The sequence below is a fragment of the Ornithodoros turicata genome, chromosome 1 (genome assembly GCF_037126465.1).
Source record: "Ornithodoros turicata isolate Travis chromosome 1, ASM3712646v1, whole genome shotgun sequence".
NCBI classification, from domain to species: domain Eukaryota; kingdom Metazoa; phylum Arthropoda; class Arachnida; order Ixodida; family Argasidae; genus Ornithodoros; species Ornithodoros turicata.
Genome location: NC_088201.1, coordinates 10872928 through 10889834, shown reverse-complemented (window position 1 = coordinate 10889834; position 16907 = coordinate 10872928). Strand labels below are relative to the sequence as shown.

The window sequence follows — 16907 nt, the reverse complement described above, 5'->3', positions numbered from 1 at the left end:
GAACACGAACAATTGAAATATGGCAGTCGTCGAAAAAGCCAGACAGCGGCGGGATGTGAACCACGCACCTCTCGATTGTCGGTCGCGAGCGCTTTACCGTTTAGCAGAAACACCGTTTACAAGAAACAATGGCCTCAAGAAAAGGGAATTCAAACGGCAATTAGAACTTTCTACAGCCGACAACTATCGCTGTGACGCAGTTTCCCTCTGTATTCCCTGCCGGCTTTTGCTATTGTCCATTTGATCCGTGGAACAGACGTGGTGAAAGACTTGGAGAAAGCGCTTCCCTTTGTACCTGGAAAGACTGAAACGGCTCAAGAAATAAGCCGACAGCTATATCGTTTACAACGAGCCCGTAATTAAAGGTGTTCCCCTGGCTCCGCCCTGCCAAAGGTTTCGATGAACATGTTTGTTGTCTTTGCACAATCGTCGGACCGGAAATGCCGGGCTATACCTTTGCGGCGTGTAACGGCGAAAGGCGAACTGTTCTTTCGGCGTCCCGCGAAAATGGGCGGATGGGGCACGCCTGCTGTTGAAACCGTCTCAAGCCTTATACAGCTTAGCCATTTTTTCGTTTTCTTATACAGCTCTTTTTGCGTAACAGGAAAACGGTTCACTACACGATGATAAGGCAGTCGTATATATAGCGCGGGCTTCCAGTTCGCAGCCGAGGTTATCGAAGCTGGCTAGTTTTTGTTTTATTTTCTTATTAAAACTATGTTTTGCGAATAATTCCAATTACAATAATTCCAATTACAATGTTTCGAAATTGGAATGCTATTAATCAGAGTTCGAGGTAACTCGTTACTGTAACTAAGTTCCTTTTTTTGGTAACTTGTAACTTAACTCGGTACTTTTGCGCCGTGGTAACTTTCAGAGGAACTCGTTCCTTTTTCAGGTAACTTCGCCAAAGTAACTTAAGTAAAGTTCCAAGTTACTTTTAACTCGTTTTTCACTCACGTCCACATATTTTCTTGCTTTCTCTCCTGTTCCTTCATGGCATTTTTTGCCATAAAACGTGATATTCCATCAATGACAGTATTTTATTCAGGAATAAGAACCGCTGACATTGAAATGAAGATGAACCATTGTGCGCCCACAGGGAGTAAGATGCAAAGCGTTCGAATAGGCCTCTACCAGAGAAACGTCATCATGACATTGGTAGACAGACTGAAACCGAAACAAATTAGAAGGAGAGGGCTGCGCTCCACGAACGGGCACTTGTTCGCTGCCTCCCATTTAAAGAAAAGTAGGACCGAGGGTCGCGTCCCTTTAAGGGACCATATAGTAATCCCATCAAGACCGTGGCGACCTTGTTCACCTCTAGCTTCGAGCGTAGTTCAATTCTACCAAATTTTGGCGCTGTCGAACACTATGACGTAATTTGTTTACAAACAGGGAGAGGTCTATTGTTGGACATAAACGAAAGCGATCTAAGCGTGTTGCACTCCTCCGCAGGCAACTCAAGGTCTAACTCCACCGCTCACGCGCGCTGCACCTGCGTAATGTTATTTTGTGTCCGAAGTAACTTGGAAGTAACTCGAACGTTCTTTTTTTTAAGTAACTCAGTAACTGCGAGTTACATTTCAGGCTGAAGAACTTCGTTATTAACTTAGTTACATTTTGCACACGGTAACTTAACTTGTAACAAGTTCTTTTTGACGGGTAACTTCTCAATCTATGCTATTAATATCACGAAGCTCTGACATTTGATGATTACCTGTCGATTGAAACAAGGGCTTCAGATCGGGAACCGACGATATTGCGAACTGTGACTGTTCTACTGGGCACCGTCTCCATTATTGGATGTATTTAAAGAATCGTGGGAATTATGGGTTAAATATTTCTAGGGTATTGTGAGTCAACTCTTGTGCTGACGGAAAAATCCAACCACTGGCCACACGGACGGTGTCCAGTACAGTCTCTGTTAGAAAGGCTTTTGCTTCAACTCTTCCTTCACCGAATCCCTGGACTTTCCACTTTTTGTGGTTCATTACATCAGGCAAGCGTTTTATCACACGTCAGATTATTGATGAAAAAAAAAGGAATTATTTTCACGTATCGTAGTTGGCGAGATACAAGCCCTTGAACAAACTTCGGCGTCGAGCTCTGACATCAGATAAGCGAGAACCTCGCTCACTCTTGTTGGCTCTGGAAAGCACGTGAGCCCTCCCGCGGTCGCTTCACTTGTGAAGGCTGCGGTGTCACAGCTGGATGTGCTTCGGTGTTTGCGGTGGCGGATTTCTGCGTGTATATTAGCACCCTTGAAACTTGAAATATAGCTGATCGATGCAAATTTTCTTCTTCTTCTTCTTCCACATTTATCTTGCAAAACTTGTGACTCCACTAACTATCGATCCCTATCCAGCGTCGTTCATCATCTCATCATCAGGACACATCTCATCCTGTTCATTGTGCCTTGGGGTAGTGGGCCGCACCTCATGTGGCGAATTTCCTCCTTCATCATCATTAATTTATCTGTTGTTGTTGCAAAACTTGAGTCCCTTTACGTGTCATACCAATACGCGATTTCCGCCATTAGTTAAACACACTGTCTCTGTACAAAAAATGATTAAACTTTGTTACTAGGCGTCTTGTGGCCTCGACCACTTGAACTGCCCAGTTAAGTCGACCGTCGTACACAATCCCGACATATCCAAGGTGATATATCAGTCGTCGATTCACACGAAGCGCGTGAATAACATAAACCTCATACGTGCGTAAAGCATTATCTACAGATGGGATACAAATGGAAAGTTGTGTGGTTTAGGGCAAGAACACGTGTATATCATCTTCGATACCACCCAGTAGGCATCAACAGACATATGTAAACGTTTTCCACTAGAAGCTCTTCCTAAAACGTTCCTTGCAGTATACAGCTGCTATTTGTTCGTGTCGTCTTTTGTCAGACATTAGAACACGTGAGAGAGAGAGAGAGAGAGAGAAAAAAAAGAAGTCCGCGTAGGCATTTATAGGGGTGTAAGACAAATGGCTTTCTTAGGAACTTTGCATGAAACAAAAGCGGTCTCATTTTATGTGCGTCGGCAGCGCTGCATACCCCGCCCGCCCGGTGAGATAAACATACAAAGCAGGCACGTTGGGACGAACGGGAGCCAGTGTACAACGACTATCGTGATAAATAGCTATTGCAAAGGGGAGGGCTCCTAGAATGTGCTATAAATTAAACGGGACGTAATATGTGTACATAACGCGCAATTCAAGCTTATGTAGATGCGATTGTCTGCGACTTTTTGTAATACGTATGTGGTATATATACACGCCCTTCCTGGTTTTTCTTCTGTCGCCTATTTGAGAGACTCAACCTCGACATGCATGTTTCCCTTCCTGGATATTCCTCCCACACTTTGTGAGATCTCTGAGCGATCAGATAGTGCCTGCGCAGTACTCCCTGTCTCTCCCCCCCCCCCCCCCTCTCGACGAGCAGTTTGTATACAGATTTATGCAGGTCCCGCTTTGTTCTAGTTGTAATTTTATTGAACGTTGAAATAATGCTATGTACTAGGTCTGCGGACCATATTTTTGTGGGCTTTTTGCAAGAGCCACGGAGTTTCTGCGATGCCGAACGTAAACGAGGCGTGCGTGAGCACACAACAAGGCACACAAGAAACAAATACACTACATCCATGGTGTACGAGTGCAATAACGACAAAGACAAACAGATAAGGACCCGAAGAGGAAGGACTGTTTGTCTTTGTCGTTGTTCCACTCGTACGCCATGGATTTAAAATACCAACGAGCCGAATGAGTAGCTTTACTGAAATACACTACGTCCACGGGGAGGGTCAGGTTCCACGAAGAATAGGAGTGACCTCGGGGTGAAGCCAACTTTAAAGGGGGGGGGGGTTCTTGTATTTCTGGGAATGCGGTCTTCAGCATGGTCTCTTGATTTGATCGGCTCGTGTTATGAGTTCGCATTCTCAGTTCCTCCTACGTTATAAGCACAGCAGAGACCTCTATAAACTTACGGCCACGGTACCGTTTCTCAGGTATTGGATATCCCTCATTCTAAGCGTCAGTATACATCATGGACGAGGTTGGCAACCATTCCTCAACTTGCTTGACGTTTTCTCTTTGAAATTAAGCTGATCACCAGGCTATTCGGTTCCCGATACCTCTTCCCAGAACCCGTAAACCATGTCTTCGTAACGCATCGCAACTGACCATTTCAATCAATACATGCATCTATACCTCCATTTCCCTCACTTCGTTCACCCCGTTCTCGAAGGTGACGGCCAGCCGAGAGTTATCTGCTCCGAAATGCCTTTCTCTTACCAGAAAAGAAGGATCTTCCAGCCCTAATTTATTGCGGCCGCTAAGAAGTTGTGGAAGTTGGAAACAAAGCTCCCTCGCCGTGCCATACGGTCAACGTGCATCGCCTTGACGTTTACGAGCTCGTCCACAAAGTCCTGCAGTGCCATAGTCGGGGGAAAGAGTTGTGTGTGCATGTTTTCGGGGATTCTTGTATGGTTCCCGGATTACGTGCATAAACAAAAGCTTCCAGTTGACAGGTGGGCTCGCGGTTCTGGAACACTAGATGGCGGGCCAAAGTACAGTGTTAATTTATTCTTTTAAGCTGCTAAGAAACTGAATTGAAGACAGAATGGAACAGTGCAGTATGTTCTGCAGTGCGTGTTCCCTCGACGAGTTGTTGTTGAAAGCATGCGTTGTCTCTGCGACTTCTTGTTTGGAGAAACAATCACATTGTGATTCTTACTGCTTGTTGTCACTTCCCCCCTTTTTTTTATTTATCATCACTATAATGATCAACTGATTATTGTTATCGCCGACTGTGGCAGCGAGACGCGCGCGAATGGAGTTTTCCTCGATCTTCATCTTCGTAACCGTACGGAGACAACGGGCAGGGCCAGTTGATGTTATATTAACGACCATGTAATGATAGGGTCATGCAATCAAGGTGATATTGCTTTACATTTCGAGCGTTGCTTAGTGTCGAAGTGCCCAGCTTTCTTCTTGTAGTCTAATAAAAAATAGAAGTTTCTTCATCTGTTTCACATTCACACCATCGATGTCCGGAAGATTTGTTCGGTTTTTAATCCGTGGCTTTTTCGCACTTCCATTATTCGAATGCGGCTTGTTGTTCTTTTTCCTCAGAAAGATGCTGCCGGCAGCTTCTTGCTCTGGATTTGTAGCTATATGGAATAAATATAAATTCCAATACACAAGAGCGGTCCTACAAATAGAGCTCAAAACTAGAGGCCTATTTCCTTGACTTCAGTAGTATGTAAAATTCTGGAACACATAATCTGCTCCATCATAATGGACTTTTTGAAATGCAATAATATTTTGTCTTGTAGTCAGCATGGCTTCCGTAAGAACTTTGCGTGTACTTCCCAGCGTTTCGAACACCTGGCCACTCGCAAACTGATGCTGTTTTATTGATTCCGCAAGGCTTTTGATAAGGTTCCCTATCAGGGTTTGTTATGTAAACTTAGAAACCTCAATATTAACCTTAAAGTAGCAGACTGGGTGGGAGCATTCCTAACAAACCGAACTCAGTGTGCTATCTTCGACAACAAAATTTCTCACCCTGTCGCTGTTGATTCAGGCGTTCCTCAAGGTTCAGTTCTCGGACCAAATTTATTTTTAATATATATATAAATGGCATCTCCAATTATGTTTCTTGAAAAATCAGATTATACGCTGATGATTGCGTTGTCTATAGAAATGTGGACTGTGTCGAGGATAGTTTGTTACTACAGTACAGGCAGATCTTAACAATATAAGTGAATGGTGTTCAGACTGGGAAACGGAAATTAATATCTCGAAAACCAGACATGTTGCATTTACAACAAAGCAACAAAGAAAAACTCTGCTCAATGCGGCTACACTTTACAAGGAAACTTCATTGATGAAGTATCTTCTTGTAAATACCTAGGGAGTTTAATTTTCCAGTGACCTGTCTTTGAATAATCAGATAAGCTCAATACACCAGCTCCCGTGGCATAGTGGTTAGGATGATCGCTTTTTCACGCCGAGACTGGGAGGTGACACGGGTTCGAATCCTGTCATCGGCTGTGCTGTCTGAGGTTTTCTCTGGGTTTTCCGAAGACTTTCCAGACGAATGTCGGCACAGTTCCCCCTGTAGTCGGCCCAGGACGCATACTAACCCCCCCCCCCCTGTCCCGCAATCCTTCCTGCTGTCCTCTCTTCATCTGTCAACATCTGTACGCCGCTCATAGCACCAGTTGCGTCGTGGCGCTAACCCGGAATTTAAAAAAAAAAGAGATAAGCTCAATCATAGCAAAGTCAAACTTTGACGACAAACTTTTTTTAACGACATTTTTATTTAGCTTCTTGTGAGGTGAAACTTCTATACTATAGCTTTTAAGCTAAACTATAGCATTTAAAGCACTTATTCGGCCTCGCCTTGAATACGCATCCCTCGTTTGAAGAGAGATAGAGAGAGAGATACATGATGACGATGATGTGGGACTATTCTATGAAAACTAGTGTCAGAGAAGTAAAAAAAAAAAAAAATAGACTGGATTTTACCACCCCTACACCTACGTAGAAAAGTAGATAGGCTTTGCTTTTTCTTTAAATTATTTCACCAGGCTAGCTCGGCCTTCAGTACTGCCCGTTTGTAAGTACGAATAGATCGATCCAACTCAACATACTTCACAAATTCAACTTCCTAGGGCTTCCACGAACCGTTTTCGTTTTACACCATTGTTATCTGCAATTTCGGATTGGAATGCTCTTCCCCAAGATATAGTAGACACAAAACTACTAATATGGATATTTTTCGTAGAAAATGCGAAACGCACGTTGCACGGCACAGCTGAAGCGTACATATAGTTTATTTTAAATTGATATGTATAAGTATACAATATGTTTGTGTGTGTGTTTGTATGGAAAGCAATTTCAACTTTTCGCTCGCTATGTAAAGGGTGCTTGAGGTAATAAAAGCAAAATGCTTCAATCCAAATGTACAAAGAAAAATACTGCTTTACCATTCATTCACCTCTCAAATGAAAATGGTCCGTTATTTGTTGTTGAATTGCAACTGCCAACAAACTTCGAAGAGAATCCAACGCTTCGTACAGCCGCCGATAAAATTTATTAATGTATTGTCGACACATTGCATGTATAACATATAATTACAAGATCTGTATTCCTTAGGTTTCGCAAAACATCTAAATGTCTGTATATTCTGTGCTCAGTGTATCCTGCCTTACAGGAACGCATATCTTCGAGCGTTATTCGTAATTATCTTCAGGAAGAGAGCAAATTGGCTTCATTAATATTTTTAGGTTCATTTAAAATTAGATATTATTGACTATAAAGGTAATTTCGTTCGGCCGGTGAAAGGATGGCGACGTTTGGTATAATTCGCTCGAGATTTATGGTCCCATAACTCTGAAGAGGGGCGGCTGCGGCGGCGATACTTAAGTATGATTGACCTCGTTCACCTAAGGTCCCTCCAAGTACAAGCGTTATTATGCGTTCACAGAAACGAAAAAAAAAAAAAAAGGAAAAGAAAATCTTTCTCCAGGCCAGACTTACGACCTGGCCGTAAGCTTCACCGAAACACGCGATTTCACACACACCAGCGTATTTCAACGCTCCAGCTAACTGTTATCGTGATCGAGTTGCATCACACAAGTGTTTGGTGTTGCCGCATATTGATCCCATTTTGGCTGGCACGACCCCCCCCCCCCCTCCCCCTCCCCCTTGTAAAGTATAGAGGTATTCTTGTAACCTGTCATTTGGTCCGTCCCCTCTGCAAACAAGTCCCTTAATCGGCGACGCAAGCCGAAGTTCGGACTATTTTTGGGCGAAGACCATGTTTCGTCTTAAATACCTGGTTTCCAGATTACGGCACCACTCTGGTGGTCGTCCTGATGTGCAACGGCGCGCGGTTGCTGCAGATGGTTCGATTCTACTTAATCTGCTCATCGGAAGGTCGTTGAACCAGTAAGCCACATAGCCATTGTTCCTTGATATGGGGTATTTGATTGATTGATTGAGATATAAAAATATTCACGATATTATTAAATTAATATTTGATTATCTCGGACTTCGATCTTGCACGTGAAGTTTGCGTCTGCAAATTGCTCGCGATACGTTTTCAGCGTGCAGATTTTATCAACGTGTCTTATATACGCAATAATTAATGGATGTGTCTGATTGATATTAGGGTTAGTAGTCCGTTGATAACGTGACTTCCGAAGTACCATATATCTACCGCTTCCAATCAACGGACAAGATCCTAACTTTAGAGTCATGCACGCTGTCACTGGGTCCGACATCGATAACTGCGCAGTGACGTTATCGATGGTCTGTTAACACTATCCAGTGACTTTAGAGAGTTTTAGTATATCGTACGCTATCATCTTTGCGTACGTAAGGGATAGCGTTGCTGGTTCTGCGCTCTCTTATCTGCGAAGCTCTTTATCTGCTATGGGCGTGCGCAGAACTACCAACGCTATCCTTTACGTACGCAAAGGCGACAGCGTACGATGTACTAAAATTCTCTTTTTTTTTCTTTCTTTTTCCGAACGGTATACGTGGTGACGAAACGAGGTCTTTGAGTGATAAGCTATCTCAAGATAAAATGCCAGCTCATGAACGCCCTGTGGATCATTCATTCATACCGCTTCAGATCTCCAGGGCTTTCAGGCATCTTCGGGGCTTTCGTTAATTGCTTTCAGGTGGTAGTTCGACCTTTTATAGCGCTTCGTATATACCTGCACATTGTTTCAAAGGCGAGTCATGTGGGAGCTACATCCCATTATACTCGTGATCTTATCAGGTTCTGGCGCAGTAGTCCCGCCCGTAAAACTACTATTTGCTTCTCAGTTCGTGGCTTTTACTCGGGCTCCGGTGTAAACGAGTTCTAGCGGCGGGAAAGGGTTGCTGTCTTCGCTCCGCGTCTTAAGCATGTACAGCATTATAGCTGTGGCGATAGCCACGTTCATTATTCTTGCGCCCATTAATCTCTCTAATGTCTCGCTACCACCCATATTGCTCATCTGTTTGTTATCTGTGAACCGTCTGCGAAGTCAGACTTAATGAATTGGTGGAGCGCCTTCATTTGATCCAGAGGTTGAGCAAAGGCGCGCTAACAGGCGCGCATACTAATCGAGGAATGCTTATACGGCCAGTAATTATACACTGGGCTGCGCTGTCGTCGAGGCTGGCTGTAACTGTTGTCGAGGCTGGCTGTACTGGCTGCAAGGCGTAATCGTCTACCATCGTGCCATTATGCATTCTAGCACCGTCGTTTAATCGCCACAAAGCCAACGGGAGCTTGCGAAGCTCGCGCTGTCGTTAATATGCACGCACTAGGGGAAGTCATGATCTTGATATATCAATACCACTTTTCTCTATGCTTTGTGGGACATCGCTTTGGTATAGGTGGTTTTACATAATGATGTCGCGAAGGAGGTCGAGGAGGCAGGTATTGCCTTGCTAAGGGGCGTTGCACAGGTGGAGGGACGTTGCGGTAGTTGTGGCGAGGTTTTCCCTGTGTCTGTCTCCCTGTGTCCTTCCGTACGGACGTCGTGAGGTTGGAGTACCGTGAAATGAAGTCACGTGAAGTCAGTGAAGTACGTGAAGTTGGAGAAAGACTCCTTCCTCTCTCTCCTCCACACACCTCCACTCATCTGTCCACCTCGCCCAACTCGCCTGTCTATCCGAAAAATAAAATCGAAAAAGAAAAGAATTTCGCTGCTACTATACCAGCGCATAAGGACGTTTACAACAGACGCACTGTGTTTGGATGATGATGACGAGTGTGATGTTTAAAAGGACGTTTAAATTATCACGCGATGACGCTCTTTCAGAGCAAATCTTCCGCTTTATATAGTATACGTATCCGTGACATACGACCGCACCTCTTGAGGCTTATAACCCGTGCGGGGCCTCTAAACCCAGTTCAAAACCCTTGTGGCTGAACCCGCAGACCAAGCAGCTATCGGACGTACGAGCGCTTCAAGCACGGCAGTCTTATTTTGGTCGAGAGGATGCCTTCCTCCCAGACGACCTCCGTGTGAATGGCGGTCGCGCAATGAGCCAACAAAGCCCCACTCAATTTGTAATTCACGGGGTCGTCAGTCGATCTCAAAACATCGGCAACACTCCTGCTTATTCATACCGGACCCCTATGCCACGCTCGATGCACGTATTTTCTGAGTAACAGCGGACATGTGTAAAATACATTTCGTGCAGCACTTGTAGACATTACTCGGCTGTAGACTCCTCCTTGTGTGGTTTGGATATAACGAGTATCATTTCTCTCTTTTCTTCATTTTTTTGACCGCAAAGTGCATGTGTCCAACGCTTTTCGCAAACCAGCAAGGTACGGTGCTGGAAAAAAGTTTACGGAACACGTTTCGGCGCATTTCTTCCTAAGAGTGACACGCTAACAGCGAATAGGGCCGTACGGACTTACCGACCTGTGCGCCTAGGTAACCCAGTCACGTGTTTGCAGGTCCGTACGGCACCATTCGCTGCAAGCGTGTCACTCTCAGGAAGGAATGCACCGGAGCGTGTTGCGTAAACTTTTGTCCAGCAGTGTACCACCGTGCATTTACCGTAACGGTCACTATACGTGATCGCACAATAACCACGGTTGCTGACAGCTGCACCTATGCATGGGGTCGCTGTGTTCTTGGCCAAAGTACCATCCCTATTTTAGCTAACTTAACTATTCCCTCATGAAGCCTTCAATAAATATATCTGTGCCTATACGATGCTACAGCCTTCCTGTCAGGTGACCATAAACGGCCTTCGTGCCACATCACCATGTACGGTTGCGACTTAACACCTCCGAAGAATTTAATTGATACGAATTCTCCATTTGCCTTCGTCGAACCTGTGGTATCAGCCGCACGCATCTTGCTATGGGTAGCAAGAGAATCCCTCCGGGGCGGAGGTCAGCAGGATAAAGATCTGTATACACCGTGCATTCAACTAGGAAGGAAACAAGGTGGAGGGAAACCTCAGCAGGGCGTTGATAGCTCGCTATGATTTCGTGAGTGAAACAGTTTGTTTTCTCCTTGATGAGCCGCACTTTTCTCGAGTCCACCGCTTTCGGTGCGTGACGTGTTCTTATCGAATCGTGGTCGGCGTAGTCTGATTACAGGTTTCTATAAAGAGGTTTAGGGTTTTTGGTGCAACGCTTCTGTCATCATCCGGATAGTAATAGTGAATTATAAAGCCGTGGGTATATCGATACATCTGCAGGCAACACTGTGTTCGCGTTGGCGTTACCTGACAGACACGAACGGAAGCGCGAAGTGAAAAATTCGACGCTCATGCCGTGAAGCGGAGCAGAAAAGAAATGGAAAATATATTCGCATGCGCGACAGATCCGGTTTAGCAATTGTGCTTTTAAAATAAACGGATAATTATTCCGCTTTTGATCCGTGTGGCGAGAAAGTCCATGTCGCGTTCACGTCCTGAAATACAAGCGTAGGTGAGTAAGTGTCACACGCCTGCCGTGCGTGGCTCGGGGACCGGGACCGAGTCTTTGCTCGCCACTTGTCCTAGTACAGTGTGCTATAGATTAGAATTAGAATTCGTGACTTTACGTCGCGATCAGCTATGATCACCTCGAGCGATGTCTTTCGGACTTCAGGATCACGAGCCACGCAGCCATGGGTAAGAGGTACCAGGACCCCGAGGTCTAGGTCTCCATATCCCAAGTGAAGCGCGACTCATCGATTAAGTTGGACGGACACGCATTATGCTCAACACCGCGCTGGCATTCTTCTTCTTTTTTTACCGTATTTTTAACGTATCTCATTAACATAACATGTTGCGAGTGGCTCATAATCTCTTTGACTCTCTCCCAAACAAAGCATCTAAGGGTTGCACAGTGCGCATTTAGACTACACTCTACACTCTAAATCTTTTCACACCTTTAAAGGTGTAATAACGTACATGGCGCACGCCTTTTTAGGTGTAATTTTGGTAACATCATAATGGAGCACGGTTTCGCACAAATTTTCTTTACTGGAGTGTTGTCTGTCCTCCAAAAATTCAGTCTTGCAACATCTCAACATTGTTCAACAGTATTGTAGACACTTGCCCGTGCTCGATTATCGGTAGCGATGCATATATGCATTAGCTCGCACCTACGATATCCAAGACATCATGAAAGCAAGATTTGCACTGACACTTGATCTTTAGTAATGCTTTACGAATTTTGTAAAATATCATCCTGGAGATGCAATGTTACGCAACCAGGTTGAATGTGCATAGCGCACACCTTTAAAGGTGTGAAAGAGTTTACAGTGTAGGATCTTAAAGAAAGAGCCTCAGGTCCAGAGCCGACATTATGAACAAAGACTGCTCTTCTGCATGGCCAACCCTCATCCCCAGGATTGAGCTCTCTCCAGCTCATGGAGTTTGCGCCAGTACAGAAAAGCAGCCGTTTAGCGTAACATATTGGTCCACCACGTGTACCATGCACGTACGTCCACTATGCTCGTGCATGCCACGTGGCACTTGCCACGTCGTCTCGAGGCGTTACCGCAGGAATTCACTCTCCTCATTCCTTTCTCTTTCGCGCTGGTGTCTTCTTTCAAACCAGTACTGAACGCCACGGGAAATTCCTTATCGGCAAAGTTACTCACTTCCCGTCCACCCTTTGACCGGCCAGTATCTTGCTCATGGTGCCCATCGTGCTGCCGCCAATGTGTTCCCCGAAAGAGGCCTTTTCGGGTCAAGAACTGATAGATACCGTCGCACAAGACAGTGGTGATGCGCGCACGTCGAGATAATGTATGGCGAAATAAACGTTTTTCGAACGTTTAGATCTGGTGAACGGGTTTTCAGCACGTTATCCGAGATGCTGTTGACGAGGACGTCAGAAATACATGCGTGCGAATTAGATCCAGACGTAATCGAAACTCAAAGCCGCAAACTGGGGTGGTGTCACGTTCGTTATCTTTTCTAATTCCTTGTTAGCACAGCGGACAAACTATATATAAGGCTACGAGCGCTGCACAGGGTTGACAGGTTATACACCAACACAATAGGAAGCACCATTTTATTTGAGGTACGAGGTGGAGTTTGATTTAGCTATGTGTTTGGTAACGCTTGGACTCCCACGAATCCCTGCGTTGTCCGCACGATACAAAAGGAACAGTCACCAACATCATCTTCATCATCAACTACAGATGTGGGGACAGAGAGGGAGGACAACAGGAAGGAGCAGCAGACAAGACGTCCTTGGTCGACTTCAGGAGGAACTGTGTCAACCTCTGTTTAGAAAGTCAGCTGGGAAACCAAGGGAAAACCTGAGACGTTACAGACAGCCAGTCGGGTACAATCCCGGCATGTCCCAGTCTTCGGAATGACCACGAAATTTTATTATTACTATAAACTAGTTGTTGCTTATTTATTTTTCATTATTCCTCCCTATCCTACCATGATCGCAGTTGTCTCGCGAAGTAAAGCCCCCCCATTATTATTACTCTTTATCGATAATATCGAGGAAGGTAACTTCCTCAACAGGGTGACCAACACAAACAAATAAATGTCCAAAGAGATTACAAAACGGAGTAGATGACCAAAAAGAAGGGTTCAGACATTGATCCCATGCTTCGTTTCTTCCTGCAGCTGTCCAACTTCGAACCGTGGTTTACTTTCATTTTCTTTGCGTTAGCGCTAATAATCTAGTAACATCGCCCGTCAGAGTCGTTCCTTAGTCAATTGAATATATATATTGCATTGCAGCTAACCTGCTGGCCGGCATCAGCCCCACCTCATCATCTTATCTTTATGTGTGTGTTATTAATGCTACTTGCATGTGCCTCTTTCACTTCCGAAGAGGTAGAGCAAGCAGCTGTGCAGCTTGGCTAACTGAAGCAATGCTTTTCATTACCGACATCTGATTGGCATGTACTGCTTGCGACGCTGTTGTCTGGAATCGCCTGTCATTAATTCTGCTGCCCATATTTCCTTGGTTGAATTGAATTGAAACTTTATTTCACATTGTAACAAAGTACAATGTGGGAGACCCAGTGCATTGGTTGACCTCGGAAATGTTGTTCAATATTGTATTTAAAGAAAGACCATATGCTGCGCGTGTTTGTTACTCAAAATAAATGATCTTGCATCATTTGCACCTAGAGATTCGAGATGGGATAAACCACGGGGTGCTGATTTCAGATAAGCGTGTCGCAAGCAGTACGTATATGCCCTTCCTCATTCACGTGTAGACAAATTGCATGTCACAGTTTGTCTACACCATATATATATCGCATGTGAAGATCAATGGTTCTGTACTCCTGAAGCTCGGCACTGAAGTTCTGTTCTGAGGTTATGTAGACATACTGGGCTTATGTAGCTTATATTGCAGACTACGACTTCAGAGTCTACCTTTGAAGTCGTAATAAACTTGTTTCAAGAAATACTATTAACGTTTCAGTGTGCACCTTGTCCGCGTGTTCCCAACAACAACAACAACAACAACATAGATGAATGGATGATGATGATGATGATGTGGGATGTTTCCCTGCGTGTTCCCAAGAAATGTATTGCATGTCACGCTTTCGCTGTTCCATGCAGTTTGAAGCGTGCATTGCGGGTGCTGCCTTTCGAGATTAGTGTTCCTTAAAAACCAGACACACAACGGAGGGACGTCTCTGATTCAGTGGCATATTCTCGTATTCGTGGTCAGGTGTTAAATAGGAGGACGTGAGAGAATGCCGCACTTCAGTTCATCGCACCCTCCCAGCAAGGGCACAAATCTCCTCAAACGTCAACGCGTTTCGCCCTTTGGTCTTGGAAGTTAACGAAATCTCCCAGTGCACGTCCTTTACAGAGAACTTTCTCGTATCAGTTTTTGACCAAAGCACTTGGTAGCAAAATGCATTGTTATTCTGAGGGAAATATTGAGTTTTGTAATCTGCGGCTTGCGGATGGCACAACACCCAACGATGCCTTGAAAACGAAGGCAAAGAAACTATTATCAAAGTTATCTAATAATAACGTGTAGATCAATGTTCTTGAACAAGCTAAAACATTTTACCAAAATATGTGTTCCAGAGCTTCACGTTTGTAGGCCGTTCTCGTGCATTTCAGTAATGTCACGCATCAAATTATCATTACACACCAAACAACAACATATCTATTACACGCAGTTTTGTAGTGACATCAGCTGACCTTACGCGGAATGGAAATTTGCTGTTGAGATATATTTATCTTCGTGAAGCAGCTGACATGTGCACTGTGTTCATACCATTGACTAACCCCTTACCCCACGCAAAAGAGCAACATACATAGCGGAACAAGCATAAGGTTGTCGAATTTTCCGTAAATTTAATCGATTTCTTCTCCCCTGAAACAGTTCTGGTTTAAAACCAGGTAATCTTTTCTTCTTATGTCACTCAGGCGTTGCGTACTACCAAATCTCTATTCATTTAATAATTTTGTAGTCCACAGAAGTGTTTGAACGATAGACACCTCAGATAACCAAGCCATGACCCAACACGCAGATACAGAGTGACTATGGTCGGACGAAGAGATACTCGAGCAATTCAGGTTCATGTTAAGGACTTTATCACCCACCAAAATGAATGTGCGCGTATACGAATACTGTATCCGTTTGCAACGCAACACCCAATAGCAAACTACGTCAAGAAAACTCACCTTGCAGATGGACTTCGCAGAAGGGTGGCGGGAACGATTGACTTCGTGTATGTGTCGCACAGCAGACAATGGATCCTGAAGGTTCACATGACGCCAAAAAAGTGCACGCGCGGTCAAGTCGCGCGCCGAGTTCGGAAACTGCCGCGCCGAGCGCCGTAGCCCGAAGAAATGAGGAGGGACCTCTGAGTGGCGAGAAATCCGCCGTCGCTGACGTCAGGCCGTCGTCTCAGCCAATCGAGGCACCCTCTCGGCATGATGCCGCGTCTTGCACCAAAGCATACGTTCTTTATATACATGAGACACCTTTGTTGTGCACCGCGGGAGCGACAAAATATCTCAAGTATAACACAACCCACGAGGGAATTGGCAGGAATGGAGTTGAGCTGTGGGAACAGGTGCTCCCAGTGTATTGTCCCAGGTCGAAGAACACCAGTGAGTGACGGCGGACGCGAGCAGGTGCGCTGAACTGTGTCCGCGGGCCGCTGCAGGGGCGTGTGACACCGATACGGGTTCTGTTCGATAGCCCACTGAGGGGAAAATGCAACTTTCGAAGGGGCAGTACTTCAGATCGCTAAAGACCCGCAGGGGCAGTACGTAAGATCTGTCGCGTTATGCATCAATTACGTCGTATACTTGCTTAGAATCGGCGACATAACGCTGGTACCTGGTTATAGTGTGACACATGCCACAACAGCAGCTATCTCAAAGGAAAAAGAAAAAGACTCGTTGTAATTTTTACGCTTGTTGGGAAACAAATGAATTCCCTCTCCAAGCCTTGACCTTTTCCGATTCTCCTGAGTCTCGTTACAACGCCTATCGAAAAGGTGTAGGTGCTGCACTTGTGTCCTGCAAATCGGTATCGTTGCAATGTTTGGCGGCACTTTTGCATTTCCTTTCCCGTGTTTGCTGTTTTGCCTTCGTGCACAGGTGTTGTGCGTCTTGACACCGGCTTGACCACTCCGACATTTCTATGAATGCCTCACCTGGGCTGGTACACAGTCGCCTCTTTTCAGAATCTTTCAGAATCAGTGTCACCTGAGCCCCTTTCTCATCCTCCTCTCTCGAATAACGAACACAAAGAAAAAAGAAACGTACAGAACACACTCTGTACTCACAGAGACTGTCAGAGGGCACGGAGCCGACAATATATCGTGGGACAAGACAGCGCTGATGATCAGTTACTCTTATAGGTGTGCGCGGGTGCGGTTTTTCCGCGGATAAACGCATCCGCATTTTGTCTGTATTAGTGCCTCTTCCGA

The 16907-nt window shown here is 45.1% G+C and overlaps 1 protein-coding gene across 1 annotated transcript in view; it reads right to left on the bottom strand.

Moving 5' to 3' along the window:
* LOC135396991 (matrix metalloproteinase-21-like) overlaps positions 1 to 15811 on the bottom strand; it is a 45281-nt gene extending 29470 nt beyond the window's left edge. Inside the window, exon 1 of the mRNA XM_064628279.1 lies at positions 15649 to 15811. The gene's annotated coding sequence lies outside the window, so the exon portion shown is untranslated. The remainder of the gene's footprint in view (positions 1 to 15648) is intronic.
* Between the last annotated feature and the right edge of the window lie 1096 nt (positions 15812 to 16907).